Below are 17304 nucleotides of genomic sequence, written 5' to 3'. Positions count from 1 at the left end.
GCCCTCTGAAACCCCAAATGGGAAAGGGGGCAAAGAATGCGGGGCCAAGCAACACAGCAAGGGGTGACCGTGGTTCTACTATGTTGGGGTGCCACTTTCCTCGCCAGGGTTCTCCTGGTTGACCAGGGACAGCTCATGAATGCCACTTTGGGATTATTCAAGTCTGACTGCTGGAGAAATGCACCCAAACTTGTGCAGTGTGTGTGTGTGTGTGTTGGGAGGGAAGAAAAGTGCCAGAAAACTAAGTGATAGGGTGGTGGTTTTAAGAGGAAAGTTTGTTGGAACACCTTAAGTATATGCCAGTGGTTTTCAAGACTAGTCACACATTAGAATCACATGGGGAGCTCAAAAAAATCCAGTTGCTCAAGCCACCCTCAGACTACTTCGATTAGAATCTCTGAGGATGGGGAAAGGAGTGGCAGGATGATTTAAGGCATTCCAGGAGATTGCACTGGGCAGCACAAATCTATATTGGGCTGGTCAGCATAAAGGCCCACCCCCCTCCCCACACACACACAAACTAGCACTGTCCTTGTCAAAAACACAAAGGACATTGATGGAAAGGCCAGTTACTGGGCTTGGTGGAGACTAACCTCAAGAAGATTTCCCTTTAGCAATTCTCCTGGGTCTGATTAGCAGAGTCCATCCTAGGTTTCCTATCCCCTCAAGTACCTTCGCTGGTTAAATGAAATCCTTTACTTGGAAATATAATAATAATGTTTCTCTGGCTCATGCTTACTGTAGGGAACTGAATGAACCTGTGTCACCCAATGATGGAGCCAATTTGTATGGGGATTCCAGGAAAGGAACTCCTATAGGCTTTCATGGAAACCTATCTGTACTAAAACATTCTAGAGTTTAGAGGTTGGGTAGAGGGACTTTTAAAATTATCTAGCATGACCCTCATATTTGATATTAAAGCACTTTGCTTTTACTTCTGTATGTGATATAAGAACACAAAGCATATCAGGCCCAGCCGTGTTCTAGAATTGATATCTGATCTTTGTTTATTCTCCTTAAGAGTCCCCTATGACCTCCACCACCATTCTTTTCCGCCCAACCATTATAGGTAGGCAGTCTTCATTCCTGCTTGAGCTCACAGAATTGGTGTGAAAGGCAGGGTGGCATCATGGGAAAGAGCTGAAGGTCAAGGCTAGTTATGGAGCTGTGGAAGACTTAACTTCAAAGCTCAGTAGAGCTCTCTACGTGTTTATTAGGTGAATATAATACCTTTTTATCCAGGAAAACAAGCAGCTCTGGAAAGTGCATTTTGACAAAAAATCTCTAGCCCTCAGTTTAGCTATGCTAAGCTCTCTCTACACATTCACCTTCCAAAATATTCTGTTCTTGATAATACTTAAAAAAAAAAAAGAACTTTTCCGAGAATAGCTGGGAAACTCTTTAGTAATGCTACGGCCACGAAAAAACCTTTCAACATTCTGAGGGCAAAGGGAAAGAAAGAAATCCACTATCCATTTACTCAATTTAGGAAAAGGGCCTGTGAAGAAATTCTATGCATTGAGAAAAATTAAATATGCAAGTTTGTAACTTACTGAGGATTATTTTAAATAATGGCTTCAATGTGTTATGTTCCAATCATTTCCTACACGTTGCACCGCTTCACCAACACCACTTCACTTCTTCAATGTGGAGATACTGTCCACATTTTATAGATTAGCAGAAAAGCTAAGTCATTTTCCAAAATCCACGCAGCTAATAAGTGACCAGGCCCAAATCAACACCGAGTTTGTCTGATTTCAAAATCTATACGTCTCCAATTGTACCACACTACATTCTTTTTATTGGACCCAGTTGGCAAAGGTTTCTTGTGTGTTAGAGGATGCTGAGTTAGGTGCTTTGGGAACCCATCTGCTTCCGGCATCCGCAGTTGACCTAGGTCTTCAAACTTGATCCTCCAAAATCTAGCTGTGTGTTTTCGGTGAGCCACTCTACCCATTAAAGCCTCATTCCTACAGGGACAAAAAAAGAGTATGGGGCTGAGATGGTCTCTATAGAGCTTTCCAATTCCAAAACAATAAGTGTATGTAACTGGGTCAAAAACTATTTTTTAAAAATAGCAAATAGGTCTATGACTTTGGCAGAGGTTAGGGAACACGGCTCTCCCCCTGTCCCAGGAACCATACAATGACTAAATCAAAGACTTTTAGTAATTGGAGAGCACACGGTATTCAGAGGCACATTAGGGATGTGCCAATGCTTGTGCTCAAGAATCTATAATCTACTAGGGAGCTCTTGTGTGATAAATGGTACAAGAATGCCACAACTCATGCGGTGTGGGGGATTAAAAAGAGAAAAGACCATGGCATTTGGGGTGGAGGAGGCCAATGGCCTAGTGATTCAGCTAAATGTCGTAAATGAACATCAGTGAAATAGGGAAAAAATATGAAAGGTGATAAGAATGGTATGAGCATATATTTGCAGTCAGGAGAAGGTCAGTTGATTCCAAGAATAGTAAGAGGCTTAAGGGAGAACGTGGAGGAGTGAACTAGAGCAATGGAAGAAGGGGTTGCGGAAGCTGAGAATTAGGCTGGCGAGAGACGTGAGAGCTTTAAACACAAGGTTTCTTCCTTTTCTGTTACTCAGAAGCACCGAAGGACTGTTGGAGATCTTAAGCAGGGAAGTTCAAGGTTAGCGTGAAGGTCGTGTGCAGGATGCTGCAGGGGGAGTGACGCTCTCAGGAAAAACCAATTTTACCAACTGTGCAGTAGTCCAGGCTGTGAAGTTTAGAGAATGGAAATGTTTTTAATTTTGGTTTTCAAATTAATAAATCTATAATAAAGACACAGTCTTGGGACACCTGGGTGGCTCAGTGGTTGAGCATCTATGCCTTTGGCTTAGGTCATGTCCTGGGACCTGGGTTCGAGTCCCACATCAGGCTCCCCACAGGGAGTCTGCTTCTCCCTCTGCCTATGTTAGTGCCTCTCTCTCTGTGTCTCTCATGAATAAATGACAAAATCTTTAAAAAAAGGAAAAGACACAGTCTTGTTGCTGTACAAAACCCCTGACACAATTACTACAACCACATAAGTGTCCCTGCCTGTTCTGACCGAAGATGTTTTGAAGAACCCACAGAATTTAGTGAGTGATTAGATAAGGAACAAGGAAGAAAAAGAGGAGGGTTAAGGATGACTCAGAGGTTTAGTGTCTGTGAGACCCAGGGCCCTATGCAGAAGAGCGAACTATCCATTCCAAAGTCAGGAGCTAATTTAGGGAAGAAATAACAAATTTGGCTGCACACTGGCTGAATGTGAAATGCCTTGGCAGGTGTCTGTGTGCGGATAAACAGCGTGAGATGGGCCCGCAGGGGCACTGAGCTAGCACCTGGGTGAGACATGGCTGTGGGCAGGCTGGCCAAGGGAAAGAGTGTAAATCGAAACTCCAAGAGGCAACCCCCCACATCTGAGTATAGACAATAAAGGGGAAGGAGAGAGGAGTGGAAAAAGAAGAGGAGATAATGCAATTTCCTGAAAACCCGGGATACCAAACTTCGAACCAAATATTATCACTCTAGTTATAGGTGAAGCAACTGGTGTTTAGGGAAGTTAAGTAACTAGGTCCAAACCACGAGGCTTGGTCGGGTGGAGCTGCGCTTAGAGATTTAGCTCCTGTTACACTGCTCGGGCATCGCCTCCTCCGGGAAGGCTCCCTTGCTTACAACATCAGACCCAGGCCCTTCCTCTACATTACCAAAGTGTGCCTGTCAGTCCTCCAGTCTAAGGGATCACTCTACTTCATATCTGCATTCAGAACTCAGCCTAGAGTGATTCCCAAGTGATCTTAACATGGCTGAGGAAAAACAAAACAAAACAAAACAAAAAACAAAACTTTTTATTGAGGTATTTTGCCATGCTGCTGCAAATGAGGGCAGTTGTACTCAACTGTGCAGAATAAGTGGTGTATTTTTTAAAAGATTTTATTTATTTACTCATGAGGGATACATACAGAGAGTCAGAGACACAGGCAGAGGGAGAAGCAGGCTCCCTGCCGTGTGACATTTCCTCCTGATTCGATGGCATTGAGGAAAGGCTCGTGACCAACCCAAGGGTAATGCCTGACTCACATAGGCATATGTTTCTTTGCCAAGCCCTAATTTTCTGAGATTGGAGCGAATGTTTGCCAAAGTGGAGAAAGTGGTGGCAGGAGCCAGAAAACTTGTGTGGGAGTTTGTGTGTGTGTGTGTGTGTGTATTCATGCATGTGTGTGTATACTGTATGTATATTTGCCTGTGTGTGCGGCATAATTGTGTGTGTAAATGTGAGTGCATGGAGTGTGTGTGTGACATGGGTGACAACACAGCACGGGCACAGAGTGGGAGGGTTTGGGAGTCAAACTGACTTAGTGTCAAATACTGACTCCAGGGGTGCCTGGGTGGCCCAGTGGTTGAATGTTTCCCTTGGGCTTGGATCCTGATCCCAGAGTCCCTGGATCGGATCCCAGATGGGGCTCCCTGCATGAAGCCTGCTTCTCCCTCTGCCTGTGTGTCTCTGCCTCTCTGTGTGTGTGTCTCTCATGAATAAATAAATAAAATCTTCAAAAAAAAAAATACTGACTCCATTTCTCCCTTACTTTCTGTGTGGCCTGGTTTTCAAAGCACTCTGTACCACACATTCCTCCTTCGTAAAAATGATATGATAGTATTACCCACCTCCTAGAGTTTCTGTGAAGGATAAATTGGATATAATGTATGTAAAGTATTTGGTATGTGGCTTGGCCCACAGTGAATGTTCAATAAATATTAGCAATAATTGATGGCAATGCCTGACATGGATGAACACTTTCTCACGTAACCTATAAAAAGGGACATGTCATGACGCAGAATCTGAAAAATCTATAAAAGAAGTAGAGAGTCTCTGGAGGAGCTGCTAATAGTGTTGAGATCATTCACTTACTCTTCTAGTCTTTCCCCACCCAGCAGAATATGTTCTTTGGCAAAGATTAGATCATTTGCAAAGTTCCAGATTTGTTTACACGTTGTCCTCTTTCCCTCCCTCCACTGTCGTCCATCTGCATTTGTTGGCTTTGATTTATGATCTTTCAAATTAAGAAGCCAAATTACACTCGTGAGAATCACACAAGGATGAGGAGAGAGGAAAGAAATTTGCGTTTAAGGATCACGTACCATTGTGCTCTTACTCTGGGCCCTAGCTTCCTGCTCACCCGTTACATCGATGCCATGAGTAGCCCCGTACAACGTCCACTTTTGCTTAACGAAACAGACATTCGAAGAGGAAATGATGAGTTTGAAGATGTAGCTATAGCAAAGTCAAGATTTGAACCCAGGTCTAAGTAGCTCTGAAATTATGCTCCTTCCACGACACGTGTCCTGTAATAGTTGTTGGTGAATAATTAAGGCTAAATGTTTCCTTGGTATGTCTCGAGAGTATTCACTAGTGGGTAAATATTTTCCTACCACTTTTCTTTCAGCTGTCAAATAGAAGTCATTTACCCAAATGACGAGCACTTCCATGGGATAAATTGCCCTTTCTTGTACAAAGTCAAACAAGCTGCTACGAAGAAGACACTTTGCCTCAAACAAACAACGATTTTAATTAGCCTTGATAATGCTCCTCTTTTCCTCAAGAGGAGGAAAAGACCACCTCCACCTCTAGATTTCTGGGATACCCTTTCTTTCTCCCTCCTATCCTTGGGTCTCAGGGCACTTGGACTCTCCTTGATGGGGCTTTTTTTGTTTATGCTGCCACATATAGGCTAACTGAGGCACAAGTGTACATCCCAGGGAGATCTGAACTTACTGAGGCAAGTATAATGTCTCATTTATCTTGGCGTCTTTTACTCTCTAGCATGCAGCCATAAAAAAAGGCCAAGACTGTGCCATTTGTGGCAACATGGCTGGATCCAGAGGGTATTATGCTTAGTGAAATGAGTCAGACTGAGAAATACACTTACCATATGATTTCACTTAAATGTGGAATCTGAAAAAAAAAAAAAAGAATATACAAAAAGCAGAATTAGAACTATAAATACAGAGAACAAACTGATGGTTGCCAGGGGGGTCAGGGTGGGAGGATGAGCAAAATGGGTGAAGGGGAGTGAAAGGTACAGACTTCCAGTTACGAAATGAGTCACGGCAGTGAAACCCATAAGGGATACAGTCAGTGATATTGTAATAGCATTACATGGTGACAGCAGCTACGCCTGTGATAAGCACAGCATAATGTATAAACTTGTTGAATCACTAGTCACACCCCTAAAACTCATGTAACACTGTGGGTCAACCATCCTCAAAAAAAAAAAAATTAATGTTTCCGTTTGTTTTATGTAAATTACACCTCCATCAAGTGGATTAAAGACCAGAAAATGAAATCGAAGACTTCAGTTCTGGAGCTTGTGGGCTGTAGCTACAACAGAACCAAGTTAAGTCATTACACCAAGCACAGCACAATCCAACGTTCTTTCCCCCATAGGCTCCTCTAATTTAGTAGGTCGGTTGTAAATAGTGTTAACGTTGCTTGTGAAATAGTCTTAGCCTATATGGAACAAGATTCCATATAGTTGTTATATGGTGTTGCTGACTTCCCCAAAACTGAATTGTAGCATAGATACAAGGAAATTAACAGGACAAAAACAATTATAAGCATGTTAGATCAACCTTTTGCTTTGGATGGTATGACCCTGGTCGTTTACTATATTCTGAGAGGCACAGGGTCGAACTGGAGCACTCACCATTACCAGGACAACCGTGGTAACTTCCAGGGTGACTTTCCACCAAATAGGAACCAAGGAGATTCCATGACCCATATGGTGTTGACCCCAGTCTGCTCTTGCCACTCCATCTGAGTTGCTGGTGATGTTTTCAGAGCTAGGGAGGAGAGCTGTTGACTCTTTTCCTAATGACCTCTCCCTTGCTCAGTGAATCCCTGCTAAATCTCGTGCCAGGATAATACAGAGGATGGAAAGGCTGACAGCGAAGGTCAGAATTGTGTTGCTTCTGGGGTGTTTTTCACTGAAGTCCCAGCTAATCTCAGATCCAGTCTGTGAGGAAGATATTAGGACCATCTCCCAACCGAATTTCCAGCTTTACCTAACTAGCCCAAAGTCATACATCTGGTAATGATCATCACAAAACTTGAACCCAAATCATCTGACCGTAGATTTTGTGCTTTGTGCACCATGCCACTCACACTTCACAAGGCCCTGCAGAATGAAAAGCTGATCCCTGCAGGCGCCAGTGCTCACTTGGCGAAATTTTCACTACTAGTGCCAGCAGCTACTAACTGGCTCAGATATCAGGGGCTACTAACTGGCTCAGATATCTCTTCTTAATAATGTCTGCTGTTCCTATGAATTCAGAATTTTAAGACAACAATGTGATGAACTAAGAAAAATTGCACCTGTATTTCAGAATGTACTATAACTCTTAGCTTAAATGTAGATACGATATACGTAAATTTAAATGCAACCCCCAAACACACAAATATAGATATAAATATAGTGTGCTTTTGGTGTTAATTATCAACCTTAGTTTGCTTCCTTGGATGGTTTCTATGCTCTGGTTAATTTCCCGAGAGTCATTATCGTTTGTCCTCAGGGGCAGCAGTGTGGTTAAGAAACGGTCATTTTGTCACCTTGCTAAGGTTTTTCCGTTTAACTGTTTGATCCCCATGTAAATAGAAGTTATGTTTAAATGGTCATTTATTTCACTGTCTGTTGTTTTGCTTAAAGATTTTTATCTAGGAAACTAGACTAAGAAAATAATTTGCAATATAGAAAAAAGATCTCAAGCAAAAAGATTATAGTATGAAACAAGAAAATTTAGCAGGTGCTTAAATACCGTTCTATTTGGCGGGGGAGTGTCTGGGTGGCTCAGACCATTAAGCCTCTGACTCTTGATTTCGGCTCAGGTTGGGATCTCAGGGTCCTGGGATCGAGCCCCATATCAGGTCAGCGCTCAGCATGGGGTCTGCTTGACTTTCTCGCCCTCGGTCCCACCCCACCCCCCGACCACAATAAATAAATAAATCTTTTTAAAGAATGCGGTGATATTTGGTTAAATACCTATGCTCGCATTACTGAATGTTATGTAATTATTTAGAGTTATGTATACAAGTAAATTTGTAATGGATTATGAAATGTTTTCTTTTTCTTCCATTTCCTGTATTGAGCATATATTACTATTCATTCTAGAAATCTTCATTTTCATTTTACAGGAAATCCTACCAGCTGATTCAAGATCATTATTGTGAAGTATTTGATTATTCTGGGGTGTAAGCTGATTGACTCTAGTAATGCGAACTTATTTTTTAAAAAGCAGATACTCTACTTGAACTTCTTACAACTTAACCGCATTTTAACAATACCTGTTCCATACTTTCAGGTTTGAAAATCTTTCCCCTTGGTAGCCTAGAGATGAGAATTACTCTGATTTGATTTTTCCTTTTAACACCCCCTGCCTCCTACAGGGTAGACACCTGGATGCTCTGAGTATGCGAAGAGTCCTTGGGATCCAGCTACTTTACATAGTCTTTCAACATGTTCTACCATTTTCAGTCCAACTCTCATCCCCCATCTTCAGAGGTTCTTGGAGCCCCCAATTCTCAGCCTGTATGAGGTTCTTCAGCATAAAAGACGGGCTCCTCCCTAGGCAGGCAATTAAGTTTCTCCTCTCTGCTAAATCAATAACCATTCAAACACCTTCCTGCATCTCCTTACCCATCGTCTTGTGTTCCTATGCCTTTGGAAAAATTACTGTCATTTTAGTGGAATTTGGGGAGAGTAGAAATAAATATGAATATTCATTTTTCATCATTTTAAGCCAGAAGTCCCTGTCAATATATGTATTTATGGCTTCACTGTCTCATGGGATGCTATTATTACCTAAAGAACAGAGACCAATTTATCAGCCAATATTTATTCAGCATCTGGCTAGGAACCTTGGAAAAAACACTGGATGTCAATTTAAAATGTGGAACAGAAGTATAAGTTGAAAAATCTTTGTTCCTAAGGGGAAAAAAACACACCCAGCAAGTAAGGCAAACTGTAAATCAGCTCTTTCCTTTTACATGGCTTGGAGAGTGGGCTGTTCTTATCCCAAATGTGACCTAAAATGCAAATCAGACAGGGAGACAAACCGTGAGAGACTCTTAACTCTAGAAAACAAACTGAGGGTCGCTGGCGGGGAGGACTGTGGAGGGGGGGTGAGGCAACAGGGTGATGGACAGTAAGGAGAGCATGTGATGTAATGAGCGCTGGGTGTTACATGCAGCTGATGAATCACTAAACGGTACCTCTGAAACTAATAATACGCTATATGTGAATTAATTGATTTTAAATAAAATAAAATAACCAAAATGCATCAATGTTTGTCGACCGAAAAGCCCATTAAACTGTGACTTATAAAAGAAAATCATGATGGCCACAGAGTGATGTATGGAAGTATCAAATCACTATATTGTACACCTGAAACTAGTATAATTCTGAATTTTAATTAACTGAAATTAAAATAAAAACTATTTTAAGAAAGAAAGACACTCTTCGAGGTCTAGTCATGTTTTTCTTTTTTTTTTTTTTTTTTTTTTTTTTTTATGATAGGCACACAGTGAGAGAGAGAGAGGCAGAGACACAGGCAGAGGGAGAAGCAGGCTCCATGCACCGGGAGCCCGACGTGGGATTCGATCCCGGGTCTCCAGGATCGCGCCCTGGGCCAAAGGCAGGCGCCAAACTGCTGCGCCACCCAGGGATCCCCTAGTCATGTTTTTCAATAAAATCACACACACACAAAAATGCTAATTCACATTCTAGGATCTAATGGACGTAGCAGTGCTTCAGGAGAAGACAGGATTAATTTTTATGTATTGATTTAGCAACTATTTATCATGCCTCCAGTCTGTGCCAGGAACGGGGGTGGCTGGCTTTTGAGGTGAGTAGTCCCTGTGGATGAAGTGATAGGCCTCCACGGGAAGCCTTCCTTCTCTAACCCAGCCAATCCAGGAGGGTTGCCAGCGATCACGGGTGCTCCATCTGTGCACAGAGCACTAAAGTTTGTACTTCCAGTTGAAGTTTACACCATCTCAAACATGTGATGAGTCTAAGCTTCCAAAAGGGGCTCCAAATTAAGAATTTTTCTGAGACGGTAACAGCATGTATTTAACCAATCAAGTTGAGAAGCATCGGTTGTTTTAATCTGGTAGCTGAAATGATGTCGCTACCTATTCCTCATGGGCTGAGACCAAAATGTGTAAAATAAATGCAAGCTCTAGTGTGGATGAGGCAATACAAAGTCAATTTGGTTTTTCTTTCTTGGAGCCAAAATCCCACTCACTTTCTTTCTTGGAGCCAAATCCCACGAAATCCTGCTCATTTCCAGAGCATGAGTCCCTCAAGGTCCCACCTTGAGGTAGCAGCTTTGGTTTGGCAATGTTTATTTACATAGACGAAAATCTGAATATTGATCGTATTTCCAAAGGATGTCTTTTTCTGCTGTGGAGGATACAGGGTGCCCTGTGGGTTTTCGGGATGAGCAGGTAATGGACGCGGTCTGCGGCCTGCTCCCAATGCTCACACTCTGGCCTCTGTGCACTATGGCCTCTGCGCGCTGTGGCCTCCACTTAGGCCCCAGGTTCCATCCTACGTCTCTGGCTCTAGAGCATTCTTCCACCAATTGTTTCCCCTCTCATTGGTGAGAGGAGTCTTACTGGATGCCTCACTTTCTTTCACACCCTGCAGAGGATCTAGTGGCAGATTCTGTTGTCTTGACCTCCAAATACGTCCCAAATCTGCCTCTGGGTTCCCTTACCAGTCTTGCCACTTGTGGCCTGAGTTTCTGCAGTAGGGTGGTCTCAGGTCTCCTTTTCCTGCCCCGACTCTGTGGAAGTTCGCCTTTACCATAGCAAGCACAGAGTCTCTCAGCTCAAAAGGATCACTGGCTCCCCATCTCACCCATGACAATGGCCCAGACCTTCACCATGGCGGACAAAGAGCCAGTAGCACCTAGGTGGCTCCATACTTGAGCATCTGCCTTCGGCTCAGGTTGGGGTCCTCGGGTCCTGGGATTGAGTCCCACGTTGGGCTCCCCACAGGGAGCCTGCTTCTCCCTCTGCCTGTGTCTCTGCCCCTCTCGCTGTGTCTTTCATGAATAAATAAATTAAATCTTAAAAAACAAAACAACCAAACAAACAGAAAAACAGTAGCAGCCTCTCCTCCTTACTTCTCCCCTTATCTTTCCAGACTCTTCCTCGAAGTGTCACTGCGTCTGCTGCACCGGCCTCTTTGAACTCACTGGGCAAAGTCCTACTTTGGAGATTTATTGTTCTCTTTCATGTAAATATGGAAGTGGTTATCGGAGTGGCTGGCTCCTTTGCTTCCTTAAAGCCTTTACTCAGACCTTTTCTCAGGAAGGCCCGTCTCTGCTACCCTACTTGACATTGCAGCCCACTCCAACATTGTCCATCCCACACTCCCGCTTTCTGTGTCTTCTACGCTTGCCTCTCCAACGAACATACTATGTATTTTCCTCATTTCCTTTGTTTACTTTATGTGTCCCTGTGCTTAAATATAAACTTCACCCAGGAAAGGGATTGTTGCCTCCTCTAACTCACAGCAAAGTCTGCAGGCCCCACAATGGCACCCACACAGTCCGTGCTCAACACCTATTGATAAATACAGGAATTCACACACAGGGTTTTTTGTTTTGTTTTTTTTAAATCTGAAAATTCCCTACAAAACACCATGTTTTGAATGATGGAGACAATGAGTGAGGGTCTGAATATGTCCCTATAGTGTAGACTGTGTGCTAATACAATATGGCCTGATGTGAGCCACACTACTGCCCATCTGTGAACACACTGTGCTTCTCTGATTTGTCGCTGGTACAACAAATATGTTGGTACAAAACCAACAAGGGGTAGTGAAAGTGGAGGTGGGCGGGAGGATGGGGTGATTGGGTGACGGGCAATGATGGGGGCACTTGATGGATGAGCACTGGGTGTCATACTATATGTTGGCAAATCGAACTCCAATAAAAAATACAAAAAATAAACAAAAACGGGAGATTAAAAAAAAAAACAAAAAACAAAAACACCATGTTTACACTTCTTCTTGACCTATTAGAAGATTAGGCAACACAGAGACTGCCTGGAGTGGCATGGGGCTGTTTCCTGGGTGATAACATGCTCTCCATCACTCCCATTGTCTTTCATCTTGGTGATGAGTGTGTCTTATCTGAGTCTGCAGCAGCACCCACTCCCATCCTACTCGTGTTGATAAGGAAACAATTCTTTCTCTTTTCTTTTTTTTTTTTTCCCAACGACAATCTTCCCAAAAGACAATCTTCATTCCCAAAGACAATCTTCCCAAAGACAATCTTCAAAGTAGCAAGAAGGAAATTAAAGGGAAAAAGTAGATTCATTTGTGTCTGATTCATGGATGCTGGAAAGTTCATCTCTGGTCCCTCAGGCTGGGCATCTATGTGCTCTGTGCATTCTGTTGAGGATCTTCTTCCATGGCCTCGGTGAGAACCCAGACACTGACCTCTATCTCGTGCTTTCAGCCTGAACTCTCTCCTGAGGTCCAGACTCGCAGAACCACTACTTAATGGAGGCCACTGCTGGGAATTCTTAGAATCCTCTCAAATCAATCTTGTGAAAGTGTTATTTGCATCTCCTTCCCTAATCCCTCCCAACTCTCACCTCTTCTTCTTTATTCTGCAACCAAAGTTTCATCTCCTCATAACTGATGGCCCCCACAGAACACCAAGTAAACCTGGGCCAGATTCTTGAAGTCATCCTGGAAATCCTATGCTTTCCTCTTGTTCTCAATGTACATTTCCATCACCAAGTCCTAGGAGTACTACCTTCTAAACATCTTCTAGTCTCCTCTCTCTTTTCCTTTACCACACAACTGTACTTTTTTCTTTTGTAGTAATCTCTTGACTGATCTTCTGGCCTTGAATTCTCCCAACCCTCATCCCTACTCTTCTCAATCCATGTTGCCAGCATTGCCATCTAAGAAAAGAAAAACAAAACAAAAACGTGAAATCCTACGTGGCCTTGACTTTCTATAGATTAGAATCCAAACTCCTTAGCATGGCATTCAAGGCCCTTCAGGACTGGCTTTCTCCATACCCTCCCATTGATACAACCTACTATTCCCCTCCACATACCTATACCACATTCCTAAAGCCCAGCTGAACTTCCGGTTCTTTCTATAGGCTGTGTGCTCTTTTCCACCTCAACTACTAGGCCTTTAGCTAAGATGCAGACTAACTGTTGTCAGCTTCAGGAAATTCTCCACAGCCTTCCCATGGAGACATTCATAAGACTTTGTACAATGTTCTATTATAGCCCTTAACAAAGATCTGTTATTATTTCTGCCACTAGACCATGGCCTCTCAAGGAGAAAGATCAAGAGTTAATCACCTCTATGCCCCTAGCAACTAAATTTATCTAGTAGTGCATCATGTGTAAGAGATAATAAAGGTATAAATGACTGAATCTGTCAAGGACAGAGATTTGCTTCAAGTCTCTCCTTTCATTAGTACTTTCTGTTTCAGGGCTTATGTACATAGTAACCCAACTCACATAGTAACTCAACTCAATTATTATAATCATAATATATTAGATTACTTAGCCATAAATGAATGATTTAATTTCTCTCCATCTTTCCCAAGAATTGTGAGTCACAAGGACCTGGGTGTAGTACATTATAGGCTTCATCATAATATATTACAGGGCTGTACAAACAAGTAAACCAGGCACACAGGCCTGGTGTGTGTGTGCCTCTGGTCCACCAGGCACAGAGCAGAATAATGGACAGCCTCAAACTAGGGTGAACTCAAAAGTCAGCAAACATGACTAAAGAAAATACATAAGCAAGAGAACAAATTGTATACTATTTACAAGATGCTAATTCATTTTCCATTTAAATTATTCTTTTTAAAGAAAAAGTTAAAAGTATCAACCCAACTTCACCAATTCTGTGGTTTCTATTAGTAAACAACATGCTTGTTCCGCACTATAGTTTCAGATAATTTCTTTTCCACCCACGGATGGAATCATTTCCCTCCCTGGTGGAGATAGTTCCATTTAGCAACACTGTTCCATGCCTTCTGCTCATCATCAGCTGCAAACCTCTCTTTGCCACAGATCTTGATTTGTTGAAGACTTTGGCATCCTCACAGTCTTCTCCATCCAATATCCCACCCGTTTTTCTGTATGACATCATATCCATGTTTGACATTCGGGGCATTAATTTCCTTGACATAGTCATTTCCAATGACTTCTTCTGTTGCAGCCAACCCTTTCCACAGATGCACTCTGGAACTTGTCACCTGAAATTACTCCAGCTCTAAAAACATTTTTTCAGATGTCATACTTTGAACATGACCTTGAATCAGTCACTCCCAATCTGCTGTTGTTTGTCCTTGCTGAGACCTCCAACTCACTGATCCCTTGACTTTCTACCCCCTCTCAGCTTCTGTCTTTATTCTTTCCTTTCCTGATGGATAGTCTCTTGCCCATTACTTCCCCATTTTTCTTTCTGATACCCTTAATTTTCATACACTGAACTTTCTAAAAAAGTTTTCCATCCACTTATTACCTGCAACATTACCATCATGTAAAGTTATCCCAATACAGGGAGGCCTGGCTGGCTCAGTTGGTAGAGCATGCAACTCTTGCTCTCAGAGTTTTGAGTTCAAGCCCCACATTGGGCATGGAGCCTACTTTAAAAAAAGTAAAATAAAATATAAAACTGCAGACAAAGCTATTTGGACACATCAAATGTTTCTGAAGAGTTGAGGGTACACACAGAAATCCTATTATGTAAGAGGAAATTGAAAAGACATGCAAAGGGAGATTCCTGGGTGGCTCAGTGGTTGAGCACCTGCCTTTGGCTCAGGGTGTGATACTGGATTCCCGGAATTGAGTCCCACATCAGGCTCCCTGCATGGAGCCTGCTTCTCCCTCTGCCTGTGTGTCTCTGCCTCTCTCTCTCTGTCTCTCATGAATAAATAAATTAAATCTTTAAAAAAAATAAAAAAAAATAAAAAGACAAGAAAAAACAAAATTGATATCAACAATAAAAACTCTTGGCTAAAGGTAATTGGAACCATAGTTCAAGAGAAAACAACAGAAAAGTCAAATTATTCAAAAGAAGTGCCCTTGGGGATCGATCCCATTGAATAGCATTGGCCCCTCGTTCTCTAGAGCTGCAGTTCGGTCTTACCTGCTAGAGGTCCTGCTTCTTTAAACCTCTCTCTATATCCTGGCAATTTTACTCTCTCCAACCTCTTTGTCTGCAGTTTCAGGACACTTTTCCAACTTGAAGACCATTTTGGCTTCAGTTCCATATAGGGCCCTGTGTGATTGGTATAATGTGTAATAATTGATTTGACACCATTTTTACATCATCAACAGGGTGCAGTTTTAATATGTCATGTATAAATATGTAAAGCTGACACGTAACTTGTGCTACTGTGAAAGTGTGCTGTTAGATCTGTTGGAGGACACACACGATGGCCTTGCTTGAATCAAGGAGTTTCTTGGGCTTGGCCTGTCAGGCCTTATACAAGTCACTATCAGCAACCTCAGTTACTATCAGTCTGAACAAATGGTTTCCAACCCAGTACATAACTTTTTGAATGTCAGAATCTAGATCCTTATATAATAGTAGTTGTATTTTTTAGAATCTCTTGATTAAAAATATAGTCATTTAAAAAGCTACCATGAAAAATAAAAAGCTACCATGAATTCAGAGATGCTTTAAAATTCATTTTATTTTCTTTCTTTTTTTAAAAAAAGGTTTTATTTATTTATTTATTTATTTATTTATTTATTTATTTATGACAGACAGAGAGAGAGAGAGAGAGAGGCAGAGACACAGGCAGAGGGAGAAGCAGGCTCCATGCAGGGAGCCTGACACGGGACTCGATCCCGGGTCTCCAGGATCACACCCCGGGCTGAAGGTGGTGCTAAACCGCTGGGCCACCGGGGCTGCCCTTATTTTATTTTCTTAAAAAAGATTTAAAATATTTTATTTATTTATTCATGAGAGACACAGACAGAGAGGCAGAGAAATAGGCAGAGGGAGAAGCAGGCTCCCAGTGGGGAGCCTGATGTGGGACTGGATCCCAGGACCCCGGGATCATGACCTGAGCCAAAGGCAGATGCTCAACCACTGAGCCACCCAGGTGCCCCTAAAACTCATTTTAGTTTATTAATTAATAGTGTCTACATACTTTTATAAATACCATTTTATTAATTTGTCAGAAAATGGCTTCACCAAGCACAATGATCTAGAGACATCCTGAGCATATCCGCAGCCATCATCTGGACCCACTTTCCCTTCCTGCGGTGCTGGACCTTTTCTTTTCTTCTTCTTTCTGGCCTGGCTTATCTCAGAGATCCATCCTCCACTCCAATTATTAAACTACATTCTCTCTCATATCTTTTCACTGTGCCCATCCTTCAGGATGTTCTTTGAAATGCAATTAATTCAGATTTAACAAACCTTACTGGGCATTGATTATGTGCCAGGTACTATGCAAGGCACATCCATGCCTTAATTACATGCAATCTTCACATAAGTCTTCTCAATAACACCTATTATTGCTATTATTACCACCACTTTACGTAGAAGCATATTGATGACGTGGTCAGGTTGCCAATTAGAAGACCCTAGATCCCAAATACATCCTCAGTGCCTCTAGTTTTTCCACTGGATAGTATCTGGTATGATACATACCTCCTGTTGCTTTTAGTATTTATGTGGACATACATTGTGTAACATTTGTTCTGCACCAATTTCTATTTTAGGGACTGGATGAGGACAGTGAGAACAAGTTCCACACATCGAGGTGCTTCTTATAGAATAAGTGTAATAAAGTAATGGATTTTTTACAACATGACTTAGCATACCCACGAGTAATTTTTTGCCTTTCATGCAAATGTCATTTCTCCATTTAGAAAAGCTAGTCAAGTATATTTCCCCTTATCCACATAATAGGGATTTCCTACATACATCCCTATTAACAGATTCAATGAAAAAAAAGTACTCAGAACCAAATTACAGAGATGTGATAGTTATTTCAAATTCAGTGCCTGTGAAATCTTGCCAGAAATACACTGGCCTCTGTGGAAGTCTTTGTAACCAGGCAAACATGACATTGCTATGGCATTGTCTCTTGGAACAAAATAAGGCCCTAAGGTCTTTGGGGACCTGAGGCCACTTTGGACCTCAGATCAAATTGGAGTCTAAAGAAGTCAACCATAAAGTACACCACAGGTGTAGTGTACCTTCATATATGCACTTACTCACACACGAGTGTAA

The sequence above is a fragment of the Canis lupus genome, chromosome 7 (assembly GCF_011100685.1).
Source record: "Canis lupus familiaris isolate Mischka breed German Shepherd chromosome 7, alternate assembly UU_Cfam_GSD_1.0, whole genome shotgun sequence".
NCBI classification, from domain to species: domain Eukaryota; kingdom Metazoa; phylum Chordata; class Mammalia; order Carnivora; family Canidae; genus Canis; species Canis lupus.
Note: the sequence above shows the minus strand (reverse complement) of the source record.